This window comes from Leucopleurus acutus (genome assembly GCF_964270905.1).
Source record: "Leucopleurus acutus genome assembly, chromosome: 1".
In the NCBI taxonomy this organism is placed as follows: domain Eukaryota; kingdom Metazoa; phylum Chordata; class Mammalia; order Artiodactyla; family Delphinidae; genus Leucopleurus; species Leucopleurus acutus.
Genome location: NC_139142.1, coordinates 60,354,690 through 60,381,590, shown reverse-complemented (window position 1 = coordinate 60,381,590; position 26,901 = coordinate 60,354,690).

Sequence of the window (26,901 nt, the reverse complement as noted above, 5' to 3'; positions counted from 1 at the left end):
AAGAAATGATCTCCTTCCTTTCTCCCGATGGGGTAGATCACATGTACTGAGAACTTATTATGTGCTAGACACTGAGCGACACTGTTTATGTGGATGATCTCATTTTATCCTAATGATAACCTCGTGAGACAGATAGTATTATCATTTCCTTTCTTCAGATGGCAAAACTGAGACACCAACTGTTAAGTAACTTGCTCAAGCTCAGACAACAAGCAGGCAGAACAGCCAATTGTTTCCTTTCCAAGACTTCAAGATCATCATTATCTGTCTTTGGGGGTTGGACACCATGTCCCTAGAATAATGCCAGCCCTCAGATGACAGGAGCGTCCATTCTCTGCAGTTCTCCCAAGGGCATTGAGATACCTCATGTGCCTTCACGTCTGCTTGTTCATTCTCTTATAATAGTGGTTTTCAACCTAGGCTGTGCATGAGATTCATGCCTGGTCCCAATCCAGACTAATTTAATCAGAAGCCCTGGGTGGAGTGTGGGTACCTGTGTTTTAGAAAAGCTTCCTCCCCCGACAAATGATTGTGATGTGCAGAGTGGGTTGCCAGCTCTCTCTTCCCTCCATCATCCTACTTCCTGTTGCCTTTCTTCTTCTGTTTTACGCTTTTCTGTGTGGAGAAAAACATTGTATTTTGAACAACAAAATCGTTTGATAATCAGCTTCCTGTGGATAGTGTTACTGGGAATAATTTTATAATTGTGTTTATTTCACTAAAAATAAGTGCAGCTCATACTTGATTGAGTAAATACTTAAGGTATTGTTAAAAGATTTTTAAAAGCTCCATTTTTCCCCTGGACACTAGAAAAAACATGAATCAGATGTCCTCAGGCTGTTTCTAGTCCAAGGTTCTACTAAGTCTTGGAAACATTCAGTGAATCAATGTTACCTTTTAGTTCCTCTACTCATACCACAGTTTCACACCAAGTATTCCATCGAATCACCAAGCTACTGAATGTGCTATATTGCAAGGAGGTAGAAAAGAGTTATGAGGTGACTGGCTTCTCTTCTTTGCCAATTTCAATTTAACTCTGATATTCTATGAAACAAAACACCAAAACTAAATTTGAAAAAAAACTAAAATAATAATTTAAAAAATTCTATACCACTTTGCAGAGGGAAAATAATTATTTTCAAAAAGCATTTCTTACTTTGCTAATTTTGAGGATAATCTGTGGCTCTCCGCTGAGATTCGACTTTTTGTCCTGGTGGAGGTATCGATCACCAGAAAATTGCTGTACTGCCTTCTAAATATTGCACTTCATCCTCAGAATATGTACAGTACTTCTAAGATTTATGACACTAATGGAACTCTCCTGGCAGCAGTGTGATCCATTTTGCTGATGTACAGGAAGCAGACACAACTCTAATCTACTGTTGCACATATCCAAAGACTGAAGAAATCAGCATCTTAATTAGCGTGGAAACAAGAGATGTGGAAGCCTTCAGTCCCTCAATTACTGTGGAAACAAAAGATGTGGAAGTCCTGTAGTAGAGCAATATAGAAAAGAATTAGTCTTGATCGTGTTTAAAAAAAAATTGAAACAAGATTTGGCCATTACCTGCTACATCACTTTAATCAGAGGGCATCAGAAAATAAATTCAATTGGGATTTTAAAGGGCAACCTCTATTTCATAAGATAAAGTTTGTGACCTGCAAAATAACTGTATTTATAGATTTTCCCATAGCAAGGAATAACTTGTACATTAAAAAATATAACTCTGAAATAGAGTGTGTCGGAATTAAAGAACACTAAACTAAAGTCAAATTGAATTTCAATCCCTGTTTTTCCATTAACTAGCTGCATGATCTTGGGTCAATCACTCTGTCTTTCAGGGCCTCACTTCCTTTGCTGGACTAGATAATCTCCAAAGACCTTTCCAGCTGAATCATTTTATGATTTCATTAGATTTCCCAGAGTAGAAGCTACCAAGTGAGCGGGAATTGTAATAAACAAGACTACTCTTCTCTAGTGAAAAGGATTACATGACTATAAGTCAAAAGAACTGCATTCTACTCTCTGCAGCACCACTTAAAAACCACCTGACCTGGGCAAGTTCTTAATTTCCTCATCTGTAAATTAGAGATAGTGGTACCTCAATGTATTGATAGGAGTTTTAAATGAAATGCCATAGCTATTATTCCACTTGGGTTGGCATAAAAACACACAAGTTGCGCTACTTAAATACCAGAGATTTATTTTCTTACAGTTCTGGAGGCTAGAAAATCCAAAACCAAGGACCAGCGGGGTTGGTTTCTGGTGAAAGCTCTCTTCCTGGCTTGCCAGAGGGCTGCCTTCTCACTGTATCCTCACATGGCTGAGAAAGAGCCCTGGTAACACCAGCCCTATCAGATCAGGGCCCCACCCTTATGACCTCATTTAACTTTTATCACCTCTTCATATGCCCTGTCTTCAAATACAATCACATTGAGGGGTAGGTTTTCAATATATGAATTTTGGGGGACACAATGGAATTCCTAGCATCATATATGAAAATTCTTTGTAGATACATACTACTAATGTCTAATAAGAATAAGGATCTGTAGCTAAATAGTCCTTCTAATGTTTGTGGGACTACCCAAAGTTATAACATTTTTGAAGGACTATTTAGCAATATCCATTAAAATGTAAAGTGTTCATACCTTTTGAACCAGTATTTGCACTTTAAAAATTTCTACTCCCGAAGCACTCTTAGAATTACACAAAGATATATGTATGGAATAGTCATTTAAATATTGTTGAAAAATGGAAATGATCAATAAACAAATAATTTAATACGTTATAGTAGATCATACAATGAACATTTTATGTGTGATATATACCCAGAATATGAAATATTATATATCCGTTAAAACTATAAACACTGACATGAAAGGATGTTCAAGGTCTGTTAGAGAATAAAGAAGTGCAAGTTGCAAGTTTTCTATAGTATGATTGCTTTTTTGGGTAAAAAAAATATTTTGGAGGTATTATACATTAAACTGTTTATACTGGCTTTCTTTGAGTGGTTTGGAATTCCAGGAGACTTTCACTTTCCAAGTTATACTTTTCTCTAATTTTTAATTTCATTTTAAGGACATATATTACCTTTGTTTTAAGAAAATAAAAGATTAAGAGACTGTAAACTATCTCTAGCTCAGACTCTATCAAATCTTCAGTTTATATTTGAAATACGTTTAAAATTAATTTTTATTGACAACTAAATGTATGTAGTTTAAACAATTACAAAGCTTATTACGAAAAACAGAAGTCCCTGGCTTTGCCCCTTCCTACTCCTGGTCACCTGGGGAAAATTTAGTCTACTGTGTCAGCAGTTTCACTGCATATTTACCTATGTGTTATGAAATAACATGCATATATTGATATTTGTTGATGGCTTCATTTTGGACATTATCTGCTGATTTTCATCCACAGAAATTTTAAACTTCCGTCTTTGCTTTTTGCCTCCCCCTCCTCCAAAATTACTCCCCAGCCTGTCACTTTATGGATATCACAACTTTGGCTTAATTAATATTCAGGGTTTACATTAGTATTACTATGTCAATATTGTTCATAGTTGAGCTACATACTCTTGTATTCCTGTAGTTACTAATTACCTTATATTTTGTCTGTTTAGTTTCCTATGCAAGTATCATTATTTCATTCCCAAATTTTTCCTTCAGAGTTCTAAAATTCCTATCAATATGGTCAAACACAACAGATAACGTATTAGTTTTATTTTAAGTGGTGTCATCTCTCCTGGTTTGTCATACAGAAAGCCAGTAGATAGCAGTGTTTGGAGAGCTAATTCTCATGAAATAGTAACAAATTTCCCCCTTGCCTTTTTCTTTAACTTTCGGTCCTTTCCTCTGGGCACCTAGGTCATTCTGTTCTTATTTTCTCAGGTAAAAAAATGACAGCAAAAAGGTAGAAGAGGAAGAGGAGTCTTTTCCTGACTTTGAATTCCAAAGTTTATACCCTGAGGAAATGAAAAGGGCTTATGGTATGTAAATCAAAATATTTTGGATAAAACCTCAAGAGTAAGAGACAAATGTCCCCAACTCCACTCCTCCTGCCAGACTAAAAGTCAGAGGAGAAATGATGGAAGAGAGGAGTCTGGGGTGACTGGGACTGAGGACATAGCAGAGTCAGTGTTGACTGATGGCCTATTGTCCACTCCTATGGGCACTTCAGACCCCCACACATCAGGCTTAAGTTAACAATTCTTTTATCAGTTCCTGGTGAGAACATTCCTCAACAGCAGCCAGCATATCTTCCACAGAACATCCCAGGTGTGAGATGCCTGTGACTTTGTAAACACCCCCCCCCCCCCCGCCCCCAACTCCCAATGACACAGGACACTTGCAAACCTCAGAAGAGCTTGGGATCTGGATTCCTAGCACTTGGTGGTGCTGAACAAAACCAGCTTGATCTTCTTCATGACTTGGGTCAGTGCCAAAGCACAGTCGTATTATAAGTGCCAATGCTTTAGGACAAATCGAACTGTTATATAGGCTGTCTGTTAAAATTGTTGAACCAATGAGTTAGAGAATAAATGTAATGAAAAGCTCCCATAATGGCCCAGTGGAAGGAACAAGAAGCCTAAGTTCAGGCAAGTCAATTAATTACTGTACCTGATTTCTCATCTGTAAAATGAAGCGAGCAATAGCTTTCTACTTCTTAGAATGGTTCTTTAGCTGTGGTGTAAGTAAAAGCATATTGAAACTTTAAATGCATAACACTAGATATTATTTTATATATATGCCAAATATTTGACCCATTCACTGATTTCATAATTCAGCAAACATAAGTAGGGTATAGACACTAAATTTGAGCAGAACAGCAAAAGCATATTTTCACAAGTAAGCCCATTATTAGTATTGCAGCATTTCATTTTGCAGCGGTATTTCATATTGCCTCTCCAAGTGATTACACCTGAGAAAGGTCACTCAACTGTTACATATTAATTCTAAATACTTCTCTAGGCTATTTAATCTGTATTTCAAACTCAGTGCCTACTTGTCAAATATAATCTGTAAACACCGATTAAGCCTCTGTGAGTACCACTGCATTGCTTGTCACCCACAAAGCAAGTTATGAGACCTTGTCCTGTCACCTGAAAGCATTCAATCTGACCATGACTGAGTGCCAATTTTAATAGTAGAGGATCTCTAAGAGTCTAAACTTGAATAATATCATGGTGCCTCACGAAAAGCAAACAGTAAATTTTTAGGGATAATTGTTCTCATCCACCGTAGCTCTCTTCTTTGACAATGGGAAAGAAAGCAGAGAAGGGAAAGCTACTTACAGAAGAATTCCAATTAATAAATATAGGAGGAATGAGGAAAATAGAAAGTCATCACTAGGCAAACATAACTGTTGCAGGGAAGGTCCACAGTTGGATGCCAAATGGAAGTTTGAGGAGAAACTATATTTGCATAATCTCTAAGGGCAAGCTGGGTGAAGGGTATATGGGGACTCTCTGAACTGTTTTTTTGGGGTTTTTTTTGCAACTTTTATGTAAGTCTGAAATCTTTTCAAAGTAAAAATAATTAAAAATATGGAAGAAATTTGTATTATAAATTTCCATACTCCAAACATCTTATTTTGGTTTCTTAATTTTACTTTAAAACTCATGCTTCATCCCTTGTTGACCTACAACAGCATTCACCTTGCTTACACAAATCTTCCATATTGTTTCCATAGTTGCTCTGAAGTCCTGCCCACTTACCTTCTAGTACCAGTAGAGGACTGTAAACATTCAAGAAAGACTTATTCAGGTATGTCTTGAATATCTACTATTTTCATGGAAGTGTGCTAACAGCTGCAAGGGACTAAAACTCAGTCTATAATCCAGTCCTTCCCTCGAGGAGGTAATAAACATGTTGGGAAGATAATAGTATGCACATGAAAGAACAAAATAGCAACTTGTGAAATTATGTATGGTCATGCTTTATTTTCATGGTATTAGTTACAGGAGTTGATAGAGACAGAGAAAAGTGACACATTCATGAATAAGAGCAAGCTGGACCTAAAAAATATGTAGGTCTTGTATGGTGAGTGGATACAGAGAGTGTGTACAGTCTTTGTGGGAAGCAGTCATAAGACCCATCTGAATGGGGTGGAAAATTTGAGGTGATAAGAAGAGGAATGGGCCCAGATAGAGCTGAGCCAGATCACAGAGGGTTGTGAAAGCTAGACTGAAGAGGTTTTGGTCCGGACAGAAAAGGGAGGCTATTTCAAGGGCTTTGTTAGGGTCAAATTACTTTTCTAGCACAAATGTAAACATGTATGGTGGATCTCAAGCCAGAACCAGCTCCATTTTGAAAATCGTATATCTAATAATGGAACTTTGAGAAATCTTTTCTGAAATGCAAATTAAATTGTCCTCGTCTTCTCCACCCTACCCCACCCTCTTTCTCCCTAAAACATTCTAGAGGTTTCCTTTTACTTTTAGGATAAAGACCAAAATCCTGAACATGGCTCTAGGAGATTGGACCCCTCCCCATATGCCTAGATTTCTCTGTACCCTATTCCCCTCAAGGCTTGTCTTCTTTTGCTTCCTTCAGAGCTCTCTTCTGTTACAGTTTGCATACGCTCTTCCCTTTGATTCATCCTTATCTCTTGACTAGTTTACTCCTTTTCATCCTTCAGATATCAGTTCAACACCCCAGTGATCACCTCCAATGCAGAAACCTTACTCTCTGCTCTGAATGGAATTATTCATAATACCAAGTATCTCAGTCTGTAAAACTGTCAACATTTGTGTATTTACAATATGGATTACTTGATTTAATTATGTGATTATTTGATTAATGCCTTTTTCCCTCATCAGACTGCAGACTTCTGAAGGCAGAGACTATTTTCATCTGTGTTTCCCATTGTATCTCCTGTCTCTTGCATATAATAGGTACTCAATAAGAATTTGCTGAATAAATAAGGAAACAAAAATATTAAAATACATTCATTTTCTCCATTCCTAAGACACTATTCTATTCCAATGATATGATCTTCTGAATCATGAGAAAAATGTCCTATCTCAACTTTGAAATTATAAAACAGGGAACTGTGCTCAATATTATGTAACAACCTAAATGGGAAAAGAATTTGAAAAAGAATAGATACATGTATATGTATAACTGAATCACTTTGCTGTACACCTGAAACAAACACAACAGTGTTAATCAACTATACTCCAATATAAAATAAAAAGTTAAAAAAAAGAAATTGTAGTATAGTCCCAGTATTTTATAACTTTTGGAATGTGGGCTCTAAAAGTGTTATTCAGATGATTACACTGGATTGAATTACTAGAGCTTAAATAGAACTTGTTGATCAACAGATCGATATCCATGTTCAGGGCACTTTACTGAGCACTGTGAATTATTCCAAGCTAAACAATATATGGTTTCTTCCTAGCTTATAATCAAGTAGGGGATAAAGCTACCTATATTATGTGATAGACAGTGAGGGTGCTAAGTACTATAGAAAGATGGAAAGGGGAAGAGTTATTCTGACTGAAGGAATCTGACAAGGCAATAGTGAAAAATAACATTTGAGTCAGGTCTCGAAGGATAGATGTGCTTTTGACAGCCACAGTTTGGGAAGATAAAAATTCCAGGCAGAAGGAAAATAATAACTAAAACTACAAAGCACAAAAAGTGTAGAGCACTGTAGTAGAAAGGCAAGAGGGGATAGAGCAGAGGGTGAGTGGGCTGCAAGTACGTTGTGATAGGGAATAGATTAGGAAAGTGAGGTTTGAACTAATAATATGCTACACAGTTGGTACATATTTGATGGGTAATGAGCAGTGACCAAGGATAATGAACAGGGAAGTGCCACAATCACATGTGTGGGGTCCAGTGGTAATGTGATGTGATAGATTACAAGAGAGCTCTACAGGTTAAAGAGGGTGGGAGACCAGTGGCAAGGAGAAGAGAAATTTACAAGGGCCTGGGGGAAGCTAAGCAGGACCTGACTGGGTTAAGTAGCCGTGGAAAAAGAGAGGATAGTTGACGGAAGCATTCAGAATGTGGAAAGAATAAGATTCAGCAAACATTTAATATGAAAATTGAAGAATAGAAAGTTGGAAAGTTTTGATCTCATGGCTTAACTGATAATTTAACTAAATGCAAAACTAGTAGTGAGAACAGGTTGGTAAGAGTAACCTGTTCTTGCTGCCTTAAATCTTCTTGTAATAGTAATATTTTTAATATTATCCAAATCTCTTGATGGTGAGTAATTACATCATTCACATTTTTACATTATCTAATAATGTATTTGTCTGTAACTTTTGTTCATACTTGTCAGCTGTTGAGTCTTTTCTGATTTAAAATCCTGCAGAATTTATTGGTATTTATTCCTTTGCATGACTCCTTTTCACTGCCTCATTTTTCTAGTTGTCTGATTTTATTTATAGCAAAACATGATTATGCTTTACATGTGGATCAGAGGATAACACCTTCTTTCTGCTGTCTGAAACCCTCTCACTTCCATTATTCTTTGAGCAATTCAACCCAATGGATGCTGAGTTTTTTAAAATATGTATTTATTTATTTACTTATTATTGAAGTATAATTGACTTACAATATTATATTACTTTCAGGTATAAAGCATAGTGATTCAATGTTTTTATAGATTATACTTCATTTAAAGTTATTACAAAATAATGGCTCTATTTCCCTGTGCTGTACAATATCCTCGTTGCTTATCTATTTTATACATGGTAGTTTGTATCTCTTAGTCCCCTCCCCCTATTGTGCCCTTCCCCCCTTCCCTCTCCCCACTGGTAATTGCTAGTTTGTTCTCTATGTCTGTGAGCCTGTTTCTGTTTTGTTATATACTTTTTTTTTTTTTTTTTTTTAGATTCCATGTATAAGTGAAAGCATAGAGTATTTGTCTTTGTCTGACTTGTTTCACTAGGCATAATGCCCTTTAGGTCCATCCGTGTTACTGCAAATAGTGGACACTGATTAAGTAAGTAACGATCTGCCCAATATCCTGGGAGTCTCAGATGATTAAGGCACTACCTTCAAGGAACCCGTATAGATGTAGAACTTCAATCCCAGTTAAATATAACATGATATAGAATATTATAGCACTAGTACAAATAATTATTATAATTATTCAATAATCATAATAATAATATGAACAACAAAAGCTACCCCTTTCATCTCCTTTCCTTTCATTCATTCCTTCCTTTAACAACTGTTCTGAGAGCCTCTGCCCAGTCTTTAGCCAGGAACACGATTTAGAGCAGTGAACAAACCTGAGCCAAAATGCGCTCCTGTGGAGCTTATTATAGTGAAGGAAGCTTACACTAAAAGGTAATATGCCAATAAATAAATATAACGACTGTGTAAATACAAGCTGAGGACATATTGTGAAGCACTGGTAATAATAATAGCTATCATAGGACTAATAGCAATATTTGGTTAGATCTTAGTTCTAAGTGCAGGTACTCTGGTTCCAGAGCTAATCACTTTATATTACATTATACTACAATGACAGAAAATATATTTTCTCAGGTGGGAGTATTTACTTATATAGTGTGATAAGCAAAGGCTTGTCTAAGAAGATAATGTTTAGGCTAAGACAAGGTGGATAAAAAGGCAAAATCTACACAAAGATTCAGGGCAGAGCATTTCAGGCAGAAGAAATAGGATGTATAAAACCAGAAAAGAGCTTCGTATTTTCTAGGAATAAAAAATAGGTTAGTTGGCCTTCCCTGGTGGCGCAGTGGTTGAGAGTCTGCCTGCCGATGCAGCAGGGGACACGGGTTCATGCCCCGGTCCTGGAGGATCCGACATGCCGCGAAGCGGCTGGGCCCGTGAGCCATGGCCGCTGAGCCTGCGCGTCCAGAGCCTGTGCTCTGCAACGGGAGAGGCCACAGTAGTGACAGTCCCGCGTACCGCAAAAAAAAAAAAAATAGGTTAGTTTGAGTTGAAGATAGTGAGCCATGGGAGAAAGGATTTGGATGGGATTGAAGAAATAAACAGGAACCAGATCATTCAGTAGGTCTTGTCGTATACAGAAGAGAGTTTGGCTTTTATTTTAAGAGAAATGAGAAAACATCATTTGCTATTTATATTTTTAAAGTATCCTTCTGGCTCCTATATGAAAAATGAATTAGAAAGTGCAAAAGGGGAAGTTAAAAGGGGAAGTTAAAAGATAAGTGGCAAAATCAGGATTTGAATTCAAATTGTGACTATAAAGTCAAGACTTATACCTACCACATTACTCTATTCCCTAAGCTGTAGTAGATTTGCAACCTGGCAGGGGGCATTGTCCTACCAGGTATCAGAGATCCATAAATTGTACCCTTTCTTGAACTCTCCTTGCCTCTGTGACCCCCACTCTGTCCTTTTTTAGGTCTTGGGGCAGGGACATATTTAAAGGTTTTCTTGAGAAAAGAAGCAATGATGGATGTTAATGACTTTTTAGCTCATCCTTACTCTCTTCTTGTTTGAACATAACTTCCCATCTCAGCCACACTGGCATACAGTAGTGGTTTTTAGAGTATATAATTTAAAGTAGCTTTTATAGTACATAATTAATTGCCTGGTGGGGTGCCGGTGGTCAAAATGCAAATATGTGACTCACACCCCCAGAGATTCTGATTCAGTATAACTGAATTGGGGCATTTTAAATAAGCACTCCAGTTAATTCTGAGCCAGATGATCCAAAGACTACATTGTAAGGCACCGGTTTACGGTGAATAGGTTTAAGATTTTATCCCAAGCATAGAATGATGACATGGACATATCGATTCTGTTAATATTATCAACATTAGAAGCCATCAATTGCAAGTAACCCCAGAATTTAGTAGCCTATATATTTTTGGTAGACATCACTCCCCAGTGCAATATAATACAATACACGGATCATCAATTTGATCCCTTTCTTCAAGCAAGAGACCAAAAAATTCATATAAACAATTTCCTGACTGGTCAGTCCCCATGTGGGCTAAATGTATCATGCAGATTAATGATAGAAGGGTTTTTCCAGCTGGGTAGAAACAGAATATTGCCTTCCCAATATTAATACAGGGTTACATACAAGATTCAAGTAATTATTGCCCGATAACTCTTTTGGAGGTAGTTTTGTAATATAGACAGGACAAAGAAGTAAATAAAAAATGAAAGTGAATCAAACTTCTTCACTACACATCTTGTACAAAATAATTACTAACCTATATAAGTGGTTATTTAAAAGGCAATAATAATAGCCAATAAGATGAATCACAATTATAAGCCATTCTAAAAATCAGCACCCTAATTATATTTTGGAGTCATATTCTGAAGAACACTCTTTACTGTAGGAATCACCCAGCTTGCTCCTTATAGCTGTGCCTTTTGTAAAAATGGCGTACATCATTAGTGATTTTCCTGCCATCTTAAATCTTTTCCATGGTTAATATCATGCATAATTAGGCCTTAGGACATCTAAAATATACTGACTTTTTATCTTTTACATTGGTCTTAACTAGTCTGCATTTTACATTCTCTAAATGAATGAGGTAAAGAATCAGGACACATGTCTGTTCTATGATGCTCAAAATTGCTAATTATTAGAGAAATGCAAATCAAAACTTCAGTGAAGTATCACCTCACACTGGTCAGAATGGCCATCATCAAAAAGCCTACAAACAATAAATGCTGGAGAGGGTGTGGAGAAAAGGGAACTCTCCTATACTGTTGGGAATGTAAATTGGTACAGCAACTATGGAGAACAGTATGGAGATTCCTTAAAATACCAAAAGTAGAGCTACCATATGATCCAGCAATCCCACTCCAAGACATATATCCAGAGAAAACCATAATTTGAAAAAATACATGCACCCCAATGTTCATAGCAGCACTATTTACAATAGCCAAGACATGGAAGCAACCTAAATGTCCATCAACAGAGGAATGGATAAAGAAGATGTGGTACATATATACAATGGAATATTACTCAGCCATAAAAAAGAATGAAATAATGCCATTTGCAGCAGTATGGATGGGCCTAGAGATTATCATACTAAGTGAAGTAAGTCAGAGAAAGACAAATATCATATGATATCACTTATATGTGGAATCTAAAAAGATGATACAAGTGAACTTATTTACAAAACAGAAACAGACTCATGGACTTTGAAAACAAACTTATGGTTATCAAAGGGGAAAGGTTGGAGGGGAGGGATAAATTAGGAGTTTGGGATTAACATATATACACCACTATATATAAAATCAATAATCAACAAGGACCTACTGTATAGCCCAGGGAACTCTACTCATTATTCTGTAATAACCTATATGGGAAAAGAATCTGAAAAAGAATAGATATATGTATAAATGAATCACTTTGCTGTACACCTAAACCTAACACAACATTGTAAATCAGCTATACCCCAATATAAAATAAAAATTAAAAACAAAAAAAGAATCAGGACATGTGTCTGTTCAGGACCAGTTCTGATTTTGTGTCAGCTCCAAACTGGTCTCTTGAGAACAGCAATATTACTCCCAAATCTTAATAGTCTCAGTTACAACAAATATATAATAACTGAAAGATATCTCAGTATATGCTCTATAGAGGCAGGATTTTATTAATCAAATTTACAGATGGTTTTAAGAATTAATCATATATTTCATGAAAAAAGTATTCATTGAGCACCTAGTAAGTATCAGGCACTATTCTACGCTCTGGGGCAATAGAGATAAAAAAAAAGAAAGTGTTTCTGCTCCTGGAAATTACACACTAGGCAGTGAGATATACAATATATAGAAAAACAAGTATAATATGATAGATAAGTACAATGCAGGAAAATGAAGGTTAGGGGAATGGAATGTGACAAAAGTGGTCAAGGATGACCTCTCTAGAGATGACAACATGTATGCAGACACTTGAATGAAGCAGACAGTGAGCTATTCAATTATCTGGGGGTGAGAACTCTAGGCAGAGGAAAGAGCAAATGAAGAGGCCCTAGATAGGAACATAACTGGTACATCTGAGAAACAGATAGGAGGATAACAAGGGGAAGATTAATAGAAGATGGGATTGGAGAAGTAGCAGGAACCAGGTTGTATAGGGCCTCAAACTGCCTTGGTAAGTAAGGACTCTGAGTAATATGAGAAGTGTGGTCGATTAAAAATGGCCAAATATTATTTGCTAATCCCTCCATTGAGAGGTGGAGTCTAATTCCCTCCCCTTGAATCTGGGCTGGCCGTAGTGACTTGTTTAACTAATAGAATGCAGCAGAAGTGATATTTGGAAACAAAAACGGGTCATAATAAGTCTTGAAACTTCCACCCAGGTATCTTGGAACCTACCAGCTGCCATATAAGGAGTCTGACAACTCTGAGATCACCAGGCTGTGAGGAAGTCCAAGCTAATCATGCAGAGAGCTCTGTAGGGAGAGAAACATAAGACGATGTCCAGCCAGCCCAGCTGTTCCATCCATTCCAGCCTAGCTACCAGATATGAGTAAGGAAGTCATCTGGGTCAATCCGACCTCAACAGATGTCAGATGAAGAAGAACCAAGGCCCCAGACATACGGCCCTAGCAGAGCTGTTCTAGCCACTTCCAGCCATTCAAATGGCCACAGCTGAGGCTCACTAGGGAGCAAAGGTGAACAATCTCCACTGTGCCTTTTACCATTTCTTGACTTACAGATAATGAACATAATAAAATGGTAGCTATTTTATACCTCTAATGCTTGGATGATCAATTTTGCAGCAATAGATGACCGGCACAGGATAGATGAGAACAGGAAAATGTAAACTTGATCTATACTCTAAAAGGATGCCTCTAGCCACTGAGTGGGATCTAGACTTTCAGGAGAACAAGAAGGAAAACAGGATGATCAGTTAATTCAACTAAAATCGAAGCAAGAGAAAAATAGTGATTTGGATTAAAATAGTGGCATAGGAAACAGTAAGAAGTGTTTGAACTTGAGAAACATTGTGAAGATAGTTGACAAGGGCTTCCCTGGTGGCGCAGTGGTAGAGAGTCCGCCTGCTGATACAGGGGACACGGGTTTGTGCTCTGGTCTGGGAAGATCCCACATGCCGAGGGGCGGCTGGGCCCGTGAGCGATGGCTGCTGAGCCTGTGCGTCCAGAGCCTGTGCTCCGCAACGGGAGAGGCCACAACAGTGAGAGGCTCACGTACCGCAAGAAAAAAAAAAAAAAAAGATAAGCTGACAATATTTGTTCAAATTACAGACAATATCTTTATTTTAGCATCTTTATTGAAGGATAATTGCTTTACAATGGTGTGTTAGTTTCTGCTTTATAACAAAGTGAATCAGTTATACATTTGTTCCCATATCTCTTCCCCCTTGCATCTCCCTCGCTCCCACACTCCCTATCCCACCCCTCTAGGTGGTCACGAACCACCGAGCTGATCTCCCTGTGCTATGCAGCTGCTTCCCACTAGCTATCTATTTTACGTTTGGTAGTGTATATATGTCCATGCCACTCACTCACTTTGTCATAGCTTACACTTCCCACTCCCCATGTCCTCAAGTCCGTTCTCTAGTAGGTCTGTGTCTTTATTCCCATCTTACCCCTAGGTTCTTCATGACCCCCCTTTTTTTTTCTTAGATTCCATATATATGTGTTAGCATACGGTATTTGTTTTTCTCTTTCTGACTTACTTCACTCTGTATGACAGACTCCAGGTCCATCCACCTCACTACAAATAAATCAATTTCATTTCTTTTTATGGCTGAGTAATATTCCATGATATATATGTGCCACATCTTCTTTATCCATTCATCTGATGATGGACACTTAGGTTGCTTCCATGTCCTGGCTATTGTAAATAGAGCTGCAATGAACATTTTGGTACATGACTCTTTTTGAATTATGGTTCTCTCAGGGTATATGCCCAGTAGTGGGATTGCTGGTTCGTATGGTAGTTCTATTTTCAGTTTTTTAAGGAACCTCCATACTGTTCTCCATGGTGGCTGTATCAACTTACATTCCCACCAACAGTGCAAGAGGGTTCCCTTTTCTCCACACCCTCTCCAGTATTTATTGTTTCTAGATTTTTTGATGATGGCCATTCTGACTGGTGTGGGATGATATCTCATTGTAGTTTTGATTTGCATTTCTCTAATAATTAATGATGTTGAGCATCCTTTCATGTGTTTGTTGGCAATCTGTATATCTTCTTTGGAGAAATGTCATTTTAGGTCTTCTGCCCATTTTTGGATTGGGTTGTTTGTTTTTTTGTTATTGAGCTGCATGAGCTGCTTATAAATTTTGGAGATTAATCCTTTGTCAGTTGCTTCCTTTGCAAATATTGTCTCCCATTCTGAGAGTTGTCTTTTGGTCTTGTTTATGGTTTCCTTTGCTGTGAAAAAGGTTTTAAGTTTCATTAGGTCCCATTTGTTTATTTTTGTTTCTATTTCTATTTCTCTAGGAGATGGGGCAAAAAGGATCTTGCTGTGATATGTCATAGAGTGTTCTGCTTATGTTTTCCTCTAAGAGTCTGATAATGTCTGGACTTACATTTAGGTCTTTAATCCATTTTGAGTTTATTTTTGTCTATGGTGTTAGGGAGTGTTCTAATTTCATACTTTTACATGTACCTGTACAGTTTTCCCAGCATCACTTATTGAAGAGGCTGCCTTTTCTCCACTGTATATTCTTGCCTCCTTTATCAAAGATAAGGTGACCATATGTGCGTGGGTTTATCTCTGGGCTTTCTATCCTGTTCCATTGATCCATATTTCTGTTTTTGTGCCAGTGCCATACTGTGTTGATGACTGTGGCTTTCTATGTAGTCTGAAGTCAGGGAGCCTGATTCCTCCAGCTCCGTTCTACTTTCTCAAGATTGTTTTGGCTATTCGTGGTCTTTTGTGTTTCCATACAAATTGTGAAATTTTTTTGTTCTAGTTCTGTGAAAAATGCCAGTGGTAGTTTGATAGGGATTGCACTGAATCTGTAGATTGCTTTGGGTAGTAGAGTCATTTTCACAATGTTGATTCTTCCAATCCAAGAACATGGTATATCTCTCCGTCTATTTGTATCATCTTTAATTTCTTTCATCAGTGTCTTATAATTTTCTGCATACAGGTCTTTTGTCTCCTTAGGTAGGTTTATTACTAGATATTTTGTTCTTTTTGTTGCAATGGTAAATGGCAGTGTTTTCTTAATTTCACTTTCAGATTTTTCATCTTCAGTGTATAGGAATGCAAGAGATTTCTGTGCATTAATTTTGTATCCTGCTACTTTACCAAATTCATTGATTAGCTCTAGCAGTTTTCTGGTAGTGTCTGTAGGATTCTGTATGTATAGCATCATGTCATCTGCAAACAGTGACAGCTTTACTTCTTCTTTTCCAATTTGGATTCCTTTTATTTCTTTATCTTCTCTGATTGCTGTGCCAAAAACTTCCATAACTATGTTGAATAATAGTGGTGAGAGTGGGCAACCTTGTCTTGTTCCTGATCTTAGTGGAAATACTTTCAGTTTTTCTCCATTGAGGATGATGTTGGCTGTGGGTTTGTCATATATGGCCTTTTTATGTTGAGGAAAGTTCCCTCTTTGCCTACTTTCTGGAGGGTTTTTATCATAAATGGGTGTTGAATTTTGTCGAAAGCTTTCTCTGCATCTATTGAAATGATCATATGGTGTTTCTCCTTTAATTTGTTAATATGGTGTATCACGTTGATTGATTTGCATATATTGAAGAATCCTTGCATTCCTGGAATAAACCCCACTTGGTCATGGTGTATGATCCTTTTAATGTGCTGTTGGATTCTGTTTGCTAGTATTTTATTGAGGATTTTTGCATATATGTTCATCAGTGATATTGGCCTGCAGTTTTCTTTCTTTGTGACATCTTTGGTTTTGGTATCAGGGTGATGGTGGCCTCATAGAATGAGTTTGGGAGTGTTCCTCTCTCTGCTATATTTTGGAAGAGTTTGAGAAGGATAGGTGTTAGCTCTTCTCTAAATGTTTGATAGAATTCACCTGTGAAGCCATCTGGTCCTGGGCTTTTGTTTGTTTGAAAATTCTTAATCACAGTTTCAATTTCAGTGCTTATGATTGGTCTGTTCATATTTTCTATTTCTTCCTGGTTCAGTCTCAGCAGGTTGTGCATTCCTAAGAGTTTGTCCATTTTTTCCAGGTTGTCCATTTTATTGGCATAGAGTTGCTTGTGGTAACTCTACAAGCTTGATCCTTTGTATTTCTGCAGTGTCATTTGTTACTTCTCCTTTTTCATTTCTAATTCTATTGAGTCTTCTCCCTTTTTTTCTTGATGAGTCTGTCTAATGGTTTATCAATTTTGTTTATCTTCTCAAAGAACCAGGTTTTAGGTTTATTGATCTTTGCCATCGTTTCCTTCATTTCTTTTTCATTTATTTCTATTCTGATCTTCATGATTTCTTTCCTTCTGCTAACTGTGGGTTTTTTTTGTTCTTCTCTCTCTAATTGCTTTAGGTTCAAGGTTAGGTTGTTTATTTGAGATGTTTCCTGTTTCTTAAGGTAGGATTGTAATGCTATAAACTTCCCTCTTAGAACTGCTTTTGCTGCATCCCATAAGTTTTGGGTCCTCGTGTCTCCATTGTCATTTGTTTCTAGGTATTTTTTGATTTCCTCTTTGATTTCTTCAGTGATCACTTGGTTATTAAGTAGTGTATTGTTTAGCCTCCATGTGTTTTTATTTTTTACAGATCTTTTCCTGTAATTGATATCTAGTCTCATAGCGTTGTGGTCGGAAAAGATACTCGATATGATTTCAGTTTTCTTAATTTTACCAAAGCTTGACTTGTGACCCAAGATATGATCTATCCTGGAGAATGTTCCATGAGCACTTGAGAAAAATGTGTATTCTGTTGTTTGTGGATGGAATGTCCCATTAATATCAATTAAGTCCATCTTGTTTAATGTGTCATTTAAAGCTTGTGTTTCCTTATTTATTTTTATTTTGGATGATCTGTCCATTGGTGAAAGTGGGGTGTTAAAGTCCCCTACTATGATTGTGTTACTGTCAATTTCCCCTTTTATGGCTGTTAGTGTTTGCCTTATGTATTGAGGTGCTCCTATGTTGGGTGCATAAATATTTACAATTGTTATATCTTCTTCTTGGATTGATCCCTTGATCATTATGTAGTGTCCTTCTTTGTCTCTTCTAATAGTCTTTATGTTAAAGTCTATTTTGTCTGATATGAGAATTGCTACCCCAGCTTTCTTTTGATTTCCATTTGCATGGAATATCTTTTTCCATCCCCTCACTTTCAGTCTGTATGCGTCCCCAGGTCTGAAGTGGGTCTCTCATAGACAGCATATATACGGGTCTTGGTTTTGTATCCATTCAGCCAGTCTGTGTGTTTTGGTGAGAGCATTTAATCCATTTACATTTAAGGTAATTATCAATATGTATGTTCCTATTCCCATTTTCTTAATTGTTTTGGGTTTGTTATTGTAGGTCTTTTCCTTCTCTTGTGTTTCTTGCCTAGAGAAGTTCCGTTAGCATATGTTGTAAAGCTGATTTGGTAGTGCTGAACTCTCTCAGCTTTTGCTTGTCTGTAAAGGTTTTAATTTCTCCATCAAATCTGAATGAGATCCTTGCTGGGTAAAGTAATCTTGGTTGTAGGTTTTTGTCCTTCATCACTTAAAATATGTCCCGCCACTCCCTTCTGGCTTGCAGAGTTTTTGCTGAAAGACCAGCTGTTAACCTTATGGGGATTCCCTTGTGTGTTATTTGTTGTTTTTCCCTTGCTGCTTTTAATATGTTTTCTTTGTATTTAATTTTTGATAGTTTGATTAATATGTGTCTTGGCGTGTTTCTCCTTAGATTTATCCTGTATGGGACTCTCTGTGCTTCCTGGACTTGATTAACTATTTCCTTCCCCATATTAGGGAAGTTTTCAACTATAATCTCTTCAAATATTTTCTCAATCCCTTTCTTTTTCTCTTCTTCTTCTGGGACCCCTATAATTCAAATATTGTTGCACTTAATGTCGTCCCAGAGGTCTCTGAGACTGTCCTCAGTTCTTTTCATTCTTTTTTCTTTATTCTGCTCTGCAGTAGTTATTTCCATTATTTTATCTTCCAGGTCACTTATCCGTTCTTCTGCCTCTGTTATTCTGCTCTTGATCCCTTCTAGAGTATTTTTAATTTCATTTACTGTGTTGTTCATCATTACTTGTTTCCTCTTTAGTTCTTTTAGGTCCTTGTTAAATGTTTCTTCCATTTTCTCTATTCTATTTCCAAGATTTTGGATCATCTTTACTATCATTATTCTGAATTGTTTTTCAGGTAGACTGCCTATTTCCTCTTCATTTGTTATGTCTGGTGGGTTTTTACCTTGCTCCTTCATCTGCTGTGTGTTTTTCTGTCTTCTCATTTTGCTTATCTTACTGTGTTTGGGGTCTCCTTTTCACAGGCTGCAGGTTCGTAGTTTCTGTTGTTTTTGGTCTGTCCCCAATGGCTAAGGTTGGTTCAGTGGGTTGTGTAGGCTTACTGGTGGAGGGGACTGGTGCCTGTGTTCTGGTGGATGAGGCTGGATCTTGTCTTTCTGGTGGGCAAGTCCATGTCTGGTGATGTGTTTTTGGGTGTCTGTGACCTTATTATGATTTTAGGCAGCCTCTCTGCTAATGGATGGAGCTGTGTTCCTGTCTTGCTAGTTGTTTGGCATAGGGTGTCCAGCACTGTAGCTTGCTGGTCGTTGAGTGAAGCTGGGTCGTGGTGTTGAGATGGAGATCTCTGGGAGATTTTCGCCATTTGATATTACGTGGAGCTGGGAAGTCTCTTGTGGACCAGTGTTGTAAACTTGGCTCTCCCTCCTCAGAGGCACAGCACTGACTCCTGGCTGGAGCACCAAGAGCCTTTCATCCACACGGCTCAGAATAAGAGGGAGAAAAAATAGAAAGAAAGAAAGAGGATAAAATAACTTAAAATAAAATAAAGTAATTAAAATAAAAAATAATTATTAAGAAAAAAATTTTAAAAAAAAGCAACAACGGACGGACAGAACCCTAGGAGATATCATGAAAGCAAAGCTATACAGACAAAGTCTCACACAGAGGCATACACATACATGCTCACAAAAAGAGGAAAAGGGGAAAAAATAATATATGTTGCTCCCAAAGTCCACCTCCTCAATTTGGGATGATTCGTTGTCTATTCAGGTATTCCACAGATGCAGGGTACATCAAGTTGATTGTGGAGATTTAATGCACTGCTCCTGAGACTGCTGGGAGAAATTTCCCTTTCTCTTCTTTGTTGACACAACTCCTGGGGTTCAGCTTTGGATTTGGACCCGCCTCTGCTTGTAGGTCACCTGAGGGCGTCTGTTCCCCCACCCAGACAGGAAGGGGTTAAAGGAGCAGCTGATTCAGGGGCTCTGGCTCACTCAGGCCGCGGGAAGGGAGGGGTACGGATGTTGGGCGAGCCTGCGGTGGCAGAGGCCAGCATGACTTTGCACCAGTCTGATGCAGGCCGTGTGTTCTCTCGGGGTAGTTGTCCCTGGATCCTGGGACCCTGGCAGTGGTGGGCTGCACAGGCTCCCGGGAGAGGAGATGTGGATAGTGACCTGTGCTCGCACACAGGCTTCTTGGTGGCTGCAGCAGCAGCCTTAGCATCTCATGCCCGTCTCTGAGGTCCGCGCTGATAGCCACGGCTTGCGCCCGTGTCTGGAGCTCCTTTAAGCAGCGCTCTTAATCCCCTCTCCTCACGCACCAGGAAACAAAGAGGGAAGAAAAAGTCTCTTGCTTCTTCGGCAGCTCCAGACTTTGTCCCGGACTCGCTCCCGGCTAGCCGTGGCGCACTAACCCCTTCAGGCTGTGTTCATGCCGCCAACCCCAGTCCTCTCCCTGGGATCCAACCGAAGCCCGAGCCTCAGCTCCCAGCCCCACCCGCTGCAGCGGGTGAGCAGACTAGCCTCTTGGGCTGGTGAGTGCTGGTCGGCACCGATCCTCTGTGTGGAAATCTCTCCGCTTTGCCCTCCGCACCCCTGTGGCTGCGCTCTTCTCCGCAGCTCTGAAGCTTCCGCCTCCAACACCCACTGTCTCCGCCCGCAAAGGGGCTTCCTAGTGTGTGGAAACCTTTCCTCCTTCACAGCTCCCTCCCACTGGTGCAGGTCCCGTCCCTATTCTTTTGTCTCTGTTTATTCTTTTTTCTTTTGCCGTACGCAGGTACGTGGGGAGTTTCTTGCCTTTTGGGAGGTCTGAGGTCTTCTGCCAGCGTTCAGTAGGTGTTCTGTAGAAGTTGTTCCACGTGTAGATGTATTTTTGATGTATCTGTGGGGAGGAAGGTGATCTCCGTGTCTTACTCTTCCGCCATCTTCTCAAATCCACTCCTACAGACAATATCTTTATGTCAATTTCAATCTTGAAAACATTTAAAAAATATACTGATATTTCATGTATTACACTTACTTAGAAATACCTGGAGCATATGACCAATCTAAGGTCTGTTAAATAAATGAAAATATATTGAATCTTTCTTTGACTCAGAATCTGTCTGTAGGTCTGGTTAATCATTTGAAGCATCAAATAATATCATATTTTCATTGTAGAAAGTTTTATTCACCCAGGGCTTGCCCTAGAAGCTTTTAGTGTGTGCCTTTTTTTTCTCCACAGAACTCATTTGTTAACTTTTTTTAGTTCTTTCAACAACTATTTATGAAGAGCCAGCTATGGATACATTGCTAGGTATTCAAGATACAGTTGTGAACAAAAGCAGGCTTAGTTTCTTTTGATGGAAGGTAGACTTTTTTTGAAGGTGGATTTTAAACAAATAACCATCCAAATAACTATGACAAATTCTGTATCCACTGTCAGGGTGATAATAGGAAGTTTTGACTTAGCAAGGTGAACAAAGGTTTTCCTCAGGAAATTGAAGAATAAGTTGAGATCTGGAAGCAAAGTCAGAGTTAATTACTATAAAGTAATTAACTTCACAGTGCAAGAGTACTCTAGACAGACAGAAAACCAGTGCAAATGCTGTATTGTCTAGAGCATGATATACTAATGAAACTCAAAGAAGAACTCTCCAACCTCTGCAATTTGGTCTTCTCACTGAAACTAGAATGATCTTTCTGAAATCTAAACATGGAATCTCCTACTTGTCTCTTAAAATGCTAGATGGCTTCTCCTCCTAAGTACAACACAGATGGTGATTCCATTTACTGCTTTCAGAAGCTTTGGAAGAGACAAAATAAGTTAAGTTTTGGGGAGAAGAAAATGAGTTAAGTTTTGGACATATTGGATTTAAGATGCTTTTGAGACATGCTAATGGATATGTCAAAAGTGAATTAGATATATGGGTAGGAAGGCCTGTCTGGAGATGTGTAAGTTATCAGTCTATAAGAGATACTCAAATGGCATGGATGAGCACTCTCACGGAGAGATCATGAAAAAAGAGGAGACTGAGGACCACACTTTAAGAAACCCCAGTGGAGAAAAATATACATCTAAGAAAGAGACAAACAGAAGTTGCCAAAGAGGTAAGAGAAAAACCTGGGGACTATAGTACCATAAAGGCCGAGGGAAGACAATCTTTCAAGCAGATGTGCATGGTTGACTACATGGGACACAGCTGAGGGTCAAGAAAGCTAAACAGTTTTTTGGATTTAGGACACATAGGGAGTAACGGGTGGTATAAGGAAAGAACATTGTTTTTGAAATACAAGAACTGATATCTATTACCTGTACCACTAGGCAGACCTGTTGGCCTGTTTATCCATCTTCTCTGTGCTTCATTTTTTCATGTAGAGCCTCTTGAGCCCTTTCCCAGATTTACTTACAGATCCAGCAACAACTTATTGAACTCCATGAATTATAAAACATATGTTGATCTCCTTAAAGTTTTCAATTCTAACTTCCTTAAGAAACATAGTTAAGCAAGTAAATACATGAAAATATATTCAACATAATTGGCCATTAAGGAATACAAATTATAAACACAATGGGATACCACTACACACCTATAAGAATGACTAAAATTAAAAATAGCAATAGGGCTTCCCTGGTGGCGCAGTGGTTGAGAGTCCGCCTGCCGATGCAGGGGACACGGGTTAATGCCCCGGTCCAGGAAGATCCCACATGCCGCGGAGCGGCTGGGCCTGTGAGCCATGGCCACTGAGCCTGTGCGTCCGGAGCCTGTGCTCCACAACGGGAGAGGCCACAACACTGAGAGGCCCGCGTACCGCAAAAAAAAAAAAAAAAAAGCAATAACACCAAATGCTGGTGAGGATGCAGAGCAACTGAATTACTCATGTATGTTGCTGGGAATATAAAATGCTACAGTCTCTGTGGAAGAAGTTTGGCAGTTTCTTAAAAAGCTAAACATGTAACTATCTTGCAACCCAGAAATTGCACTCCTGGGCATTTATACCAGAGAAAAGATGATTTATGTTCATATGAGACCCTGTACATGAATGTTTATAGCATCTTAATCTATATTTGCCCCAAACTTGAAACAACCCAGGTATTCTCCAATGAGTGAATGATTAAACAAACCATGGTGCATTCATACCATGGGAGTATTATTCAGAAATAAAAGCAGTGAACAGTTGATACATTCAACAACTTGGATGAATATCCAGATAATTATACTGAATCAAGCTAGTGGGAAGCAGCCACACAGCACAGGGAGATCAGCTTGGTACTTTGTGACCACCTAGAGGGGTGGAAGAGGGAGGGCGGGAGGGAGATGCAAGAGGGAGGAGATATGGAGATATATGTATATGTATAGCTGATTCACTTTGTTATAAAGCAGAAACTAACACACCATTGTAAAGCAATTATACTCCAATAAAGATGTTAAAAAAAATTCAATCACAAGTGGTTACATACTATATGATCCCATTTATACCACCTTCTTGAAGTGACAAAATTATAGAAATGGAGAACAGATTAGCAGTATCCAGGGGTTAAGGAGGGGGTGAAGGCAGGAGTGAAGTGAGTATGGCTATAAAAGGGCAAAATGAGAGATCCTTGCAATGATGGAAATGTTCTATATCTTGACTATATCAATGTCAATATCCTTCTTGTGATATTGTACTTTAGTTTTGCAAGATACTATCATTGGGAAAACTATGTAAGAGGTTAACAGGATCATTTTATATTATTTCTTACAATTGCATTTGAATCTACAATTATCTCAAAATAAAATTTTTAATTAAAAAATAAACATGTTCAGGAAAGAAACTGTGACATAAACCAACATGTCTATAAAAGAGAAACATAGATGAAATGTTACAGTATAGGGAGGGAGAACTTATTTAGATGGGGAACTTGGGAATGATTTCATGTAACAGATGGGTAGGATCTGAACATTCAAATCTAGGGGAGGACGTTCCAAGCAGAGAAAATAGTATAAGATATGAGGCCAGAAAGCTTGTGACATATTCGGAAGCCATGTTTAATTTCACTGGCGTCCCATGTTATTGTAGGACAGCAGTGAAATAAGATTAGAAAAATAGATTGCAGAGAGACTGTGGAAAGTTCTAAATGTTGTACTAAGGGATTTGTTTTTGTGTGTGTGTGTGGACCCTCTGGAGGATTTAAGGTGGGAAACAATGGCTGACACTTTGTTTTGGCATCAGAATGTTGGAAATGGTTGGGGGCAGGTAAAGATATGGGAGGCAGGAAAACCAGTTGAAAAGGATGGTGATCATTTAGGAGTTTAGGTAAAGGAGTACAGTGGCAGTGGGAAAAAAGAGGTGGTTCAGACCCAAAGCTGTTTCACAGTTGTGTCTTTACCTGTACTAAGCACAGCACCTGACCCACAATGTTTAATAAATATTTGTTAAACACAAACATGAAAGGATATATAAAGAAGCATCTTTATGGATATAATAGAAGCATCCTGGGCTTCTATTTGTGGCAGTTTTACTACCTGGGATACTTGCTGTTTGAAGCCTCCAGCCTAAGTAGTAGACATTTTACCTTTTCCAAAACTCTCACATCTGCCGTGAGAGTTTCAGAAATTTACTGTTTGCTCAGAATAATCCCATGTGCCCTGTTGAAGTCCATGGTGTATGACTTACTTTTTTCAAATTGTTGATAATATATCCTGTCATTCCTGTCTACACCTTCATGGCACATGTTGAAGATCTCTTAAGTTCAGTTTCACAGTTCCTCATCTTTGAATTTAACTTCCAATGCTCTCTAGCCAAAGACCTCTGTAAACACATTCGTTGTATGTTACGTTCATTATTACATTGATTATTATGAACTAACAATTTAGGTTAATTACCATAGCAGCAAGGGAAATGAAGGTGTTAGAAAAGGATTTGGGCTATGATTGAATATCTTAATAAATCTTATCTAGGAGGAAGGCAAACTAGATCCAGGCTAGCACTGTTAATTGGTAAAGCAGCAGCAGTCACTCTTTATAGGGCAACTAGCATGGGAAGCTGTACAGGACAAACCACCCAGCTTCTTTAACAAATAAATTACAGAAGAAGGAAGGGCAGGGGGAAGCAACAGTCACTCATATTGGCCAGACACGGAACGTGTTGTCACTTTTGCGGCTTGGACGATGTTCATGTTTTGCTTGTGTTCAGACATGCTGGCAGAGTGGTCCTGGTTTTGCCTTGATCTATCACAGCCTTGTGGAGTGGCCTTGTCTGACGTTAATGTTCTGTGAAATTGTTTATGCTTGTCAGGAGGACATCAAAGTCTTACTGTGACTGCAAATACAACTTATAACAGCACCAAAGCATGATAATACCAGGCAAGCTCCTGGGTGCCAGGGGATACTTTTATCTTTCTCACACTAAATATGCATTAATTTCTTCTCCAAATTACTGTAGTACTACATCTTATTGTGAGATTTCATTAGATGCAGCTTCCTTAGTATTAGACTACAAGTGTACTGTCTCTCCTCACAGAGAGGATAAGCATTATAGGGTAGTGACCACAGCTTAGAGCTTTTGGTCTCAATCTTGGTATTTAAAATCCTCTAGATCCAATTCCAGTAATAGATGTTTACTATGAAGTTTTTAAATGAATGAATGAATGAATGATTTGGGCTCAAATAAAACTCATTTCAGAGTTTTTCAGTTCTAAAGAATTAAAGGAAAAGAAATCAATTCTTGTTTGAATCAAATAAAAAGATGTTTTCCCTTCATATGATAAAGAAGAATTGAGCTGAAAGTAAAGTTGATCAAGTTGATGCAAATATTTGAGTGAAGAAAAGTCTTGCTAGTGCAGTTGAGACATCAGTAATAAAAACCTTCAGCTAGATATGAGGCATTATTCAATAAAAAATGGAAATTGCTTTTTTTTTTTTTTTTTTTTTACCGTGCGCGGGCCTCTCACTGTTGTGGCCTCGCCCGTTGCGGAGCACAGGCTCCGGACGCGCAGCCTCAGCGGCCATGGCTCACAGGCTTAGCCGCTCCGCGGCATGTGGGATCTTCCCGGACCGGGGCACGAACCCGCGTCCCCTGCATTGGCAGGCGGACTCTCAACCACTGCGCCACCAGGGAAGCCCCTCACAAGATTTTTTTAACATGATGTGTGCTATATACATACCTCCCCACAGTGTCTGGCACCTATTTGCTGTTTGATAAATGCTAATTACCTTACCACCCACTTACGATTTTCTAAATCTGCTTACATAACTCTTAATCTGCCTCTAGCCCCATATTCTCTCTTCCCTGATCAAATTGAGAAATGCCATTTTCTACAGTAGTTAGGATCACGATAATAAAGAGTGACAGGGTGAGAGTGAAAATATTATTTTGCCCCATTGTAAAGCTTTCAAGCTAATCCTGAGTGATAATGACAAGCTCTGAATGGATCCCCAATCAAATTCTACCACTTGGAGTTAGAGCAGCAGGTTGCTGTTGGGAGGTAGAGGGTTGGCTTGAAAGAAAAGTGAAATAATGAGGAATCCAGAATTGAACTGTGAAAAATTATTGAGTCAAAGTGGAACCAAACTTCCTCCAGGGCAATTACTTGTA